Genomic DNA, 4,341 nt, shown 5'->3' on the forward strand with positions numbered 1-4,341 from the left:
CCCAGTCCTCAAGCCTATCAGTCGTCCTTGGGGGGGGCTGTTTGCAGCAGGTGTGTGCAGCCATCAAATTTTGACCAACCTTGCAGCAAATTGTTTAATTAAAGAGTTGTGACGGAGCCCCGCCGGGACACCCCATCAGCATATGTTCCAGGGGAGCAAGCATGGGAAAGCCAGTATCTCCGCTGGACACTAGATGGCAGCCTCCCTGGTGCCTCGGACTCCCGCAGGGCTTCATGGGAATTGGAGTTCGGTGCAGCCCTGTTGGGTTCTGAAGGCGCCACCAGGGGGTGCTGCAGCAGGATGTCGGCAATCAAGCACCTGGAGCACTTCTGGGTGCCCAATAAAAGAAACCAGCGACCACCACTCGGGGGCCAGAGTCGGGTAGTGGAAAGAGTGCGTTACTTTTGTGTGTTGTGGCTGGGGGACACGGGGAAGACGCGCCCCATAGGTGAAGAAAATAAAAAGTTTATTTTATACGTGTGCCTCCGTGTCCAATCTGTGTCGGGCGCATATATAGCACCTTTTATCAAACGGTTATTATTTAACTATTATTTTGTTAATGGTGTTTTTTTTTTGTTTTGTTTTTTGATTGTTCTGTATGTCTGTATCAATGTATTAGTTCTTTATGTTATGTTCCTTAGACACTCAAAGTAGGACCACCCCACTGTATCAAGCAGACTCGCAGGTCATCGGCTCAGCACCAGCTCGAATTTTTTCTTAATGTTTTTTATGTTTGGACACTGGATTTGTTTTTGATTTACAATTTTTGGATTACAGATTGGTTTTGGTTTCTTTAGGTTTGCTTTTGGCCATACCTCATTTTTAATATTTGACCCAGGGTGTTTACTTCCAAATTAAATATTATTGTGTTCATAACATTTAGTTAATGCATTGAAATAACTTTTTTTTTTTTTTGTCCGTCACCTCCTGAATTTCCAGTATGAGAAAACCCCCAGATATGATATACCATCTTGATGTGTAGTTACCATATCTACTCCTGTTTAACTTCTTCTGAGAAGAAAAGCTTGATTTTACCGTATAATTTCCGGTATTTTATAATGTCTGTCATACAAGTCGAATTATGGAAAACTCCCGCTATTGGTCCAAGAGATTATAATATGCTAACGCCCACCTGAGAGAATAACCACGGAGCACACGGCCATTGTTTTCTATGTATTGTGCCTACGTGACCACACGGTAACACCTGAACTATTCCAAAGTGACGTTTGCACTGTTTTGTGTTTTTTGTATCTTACTCCCTCATACTCCTTTATTGTAAGAGCATCCCTTATCTGTGATGGAGCGTTCAATCAGAAGAAAATATGGAGCTGGTTTTAAATTAAAAGAAATTGGTAACTGCGCTGCTGCAACAAAATTCGATGTATCTGAGAAACTGATGTGAGATTGGAGGAGGCAAGAAGATAAAAAAAAAAAACCAAATGTAAGCGTCGCAGTTTTGAACGGGCGTATGAGTTGGGGTCTAATTTTATGATCGCTTTTTTGGGTTTCAAGTATGCAAGTATACACGGCCTGTAAGATGTGAAGCTTTTTGCCCTTCCCTGTTTTGGTACTATAGGCCCAAAGATCTCTCTTTTCTAGGACACTTTTGGACCAGAAAATATTTTACACACAAAAAAAAAAAAAAAAAATCACACCCTTATTATAAGAGTAAATCAATAGGTGTCTTCTGCCAAAATGGTCAGAAGGACTTCAAAGTTGTGCATGCCCAGGGGTTCACATTCAAATGGTATACATGAGGGCAAAGCAAGTCATTGTCACAAAAATTCTAAGACATGCAGATAGGTTTTACAGGAATGGAGAGTGTGGTTTGATGTTGTTTACTGGTGGCACATCCAGACGGTTAAAAATGAAGAATTTCAAACAAAGCATGTGACATATCATTTTAGACCAGGGTTCTCAAACTCCAGTCCTGGAGGGCCGCAGGTTTTTATTCTAACCCTTTTTTTTAATGAGTGACCTGTTTTTGCTGCTAATTAACTTTGAATTATTTTTAATTGACTTGTTTTTTTAAGATTTGTTCCCCTGAACTTCTTCATCGTTCCTCTCAAATTCTTCATTTGTTTCCTTAAATGGCACCCAAACAGAAATGAAATGTGAAGCGAGTGAGCCAACAGAAGACCAGCTAAGTCAGGGCCTCGAGCTCCAACCAATTGATTAATTGGGCGTGAATTCTTGTTGTTAATTAAACCTGTTCTTTAATTCCATGTCTTGTTGCTGCTCTTATTGTGCGATGGCTGACATTTCTGAAATTGTTCATTTTCTCTTTTCTAAGAACACCGTTAAAATGTTTTGTGGACCTGAGCAGATCAGCATTCCTGAGACCTTCACCTTTCTTTATTTTCAGATATTGTGTGATGGTCGCCAGTTGTTTTTGGCTCATTTTGTATCTCATTATTGTTTGGCTGCTAATTAAGGAAAAAGAAACAATTAAGGGGTCTGAGTCTTCAAGAGCAACTCAATTACAATGAAAACCTGCAGCCACTGTGGCCCTCCAGGACTGGAGTTTGAGAACCCTGTTTTAGACCAGGTTTCATTCTAACCTTTTTCTTAATGAGTGACCTGTCATTTGAATTCATTGTAATTGAGTTGCTCTTGAAGACTCAGACCCCTTAATTGTTTAATTTTCCTTAATTAGCAGCCAAACAATAATGAGATACAAAATGAGCCAAAAACAACTGGTGACCATCACACAATATCTGAAAATAAAGAAAGGTGAAGGTCTCCAGAATGTCGATCTTCTCAGAACTCCCCAAAACATTTTACCAGTGTGCTCTTAGAAAGGGAAAACCAACAATTTCGGAAATGTCCGCTAATGCACAACGAGAGCAGCAACAAGCCATGGAATTAAAGAATGAGTTTAATGACAAGAATCTCGTCGCCTCATTAAGCAGCCGGTTGGAATGAAATTGGTTGGAGTTTGACTCCCTGACTTAGTTGGTATTCTGTTGGCTCACTCATTTCACATTTCATTTCTGTTTGGGTGCCATTTAAGGAAAGAAAGTAAGCAATTCAGAGGAATGATGAAGAAATTCAGGGGAGAAAATCTTAAAGCAATTAAACAAAAATTAATTCACAAGACGTTAATTAGCAGCACAAACAGGGCACTCATTAAAAAAAAAAAAAGGGTTAGAATGAAAACCTGCAGCCACGGTGGTCCTCCAGCACCGGACTTGGTGACCCCTGTTTTAGACTATTTCATGGTCATTGATGACAAAGATGTTATTTTTCATCCTTTACTTGGGATCTGACCCTCCAAGAACCTCTATCAGAACGTGAAATAGACATTTCTATGACAGTTGAGAATATTTAAACATTAAAATATTAAAATGTGTGCTTCAATTTAAAATAGTTGACATACCTTTTTGTGATGTACTTCTACCTCATAAAGTAAATAGTTACATTTAAAAAGTAAATAAATAAGTAAATCATTATATAAATGTACTAGATTCTATATCACTGTACAATACATTTGGTTCTTATTTTTATGTACTCATGATGAACACATTTCTAAGTACAGTCGACCCTTGACATACGACCGGCCTGACATGCGAACAACTTGATTTCCGACCAACATCTTGCGTTACGACCCGAATGCGGTCACGTGTATCCGCTTGTAAACAAACAGCCGAGAGCGTTAAGTAAGCGTCAGTCGGAGCCCAGATACGTGTGTTTGTGGACGTAATTTCGGTCAGTGCAGTGATTTATCTGTATATATAATTCACTAAGACCATGGCAAGCAAGACGTATAATTGCTAAGAAAGGAAGAGAAGGTAACGATGGTAAAGAAAGCGATTGTTAAGGGACATTAGCTAGCGGGCTGGCGCGGCACACGATGATGTCATCAGGCTGAGTCAGCACCGGCTTGCTTTGGAGTGTATTATTACAGCAGTTCACAACACGGCCAGCTTTGAACTGAGTGCTCGACTCCTGTCATTATTAACTTGAGAAACAGCGATCACAATCGAAACGAAGAAGGAAATTGTGCAGAAATATGAGAGTGGCGTTCGTGTGACCGATCTCGCTAATATGTACAGCATGTCGAAATCCACCATCTCGACAATTTTACAAAGAACAGATTTGCCTAAGGAGGCTCCTTCTAAACAATAACCACCTTCCATTTCTTTCTCCTCCTCCTCCCTTCCTGCAGCCCAAAGATGTCAACTTAAATGGTGAGTACAGTGTGAAATTGTTAGTTCTGGTAGGCTACGCACTTTTTATAACTTTTTGGTTAGTACATTAGAAACATTATTGGTGTTTTGGTAAATTATGCGCATTATACAACCCTTATATATTATTATGAAAAGGTTAAGTAAGTGTTGC

Source organism: Polypterus senegalus, chromosome 18 (genome assembly GCF_016835505.1).
Source record: "Polypterus senegalus isolate Bchr_013 chromosome 18, ASM1683550v1, whole genome shotgun sequence".
In the NCBI taxonomy this organism is placed as follows: Eukaryota; Metazoa; Chordata; class Cladistia; order Polypteriformes; family Polypteridae; genus Polypterus; species Polypterus senegalus.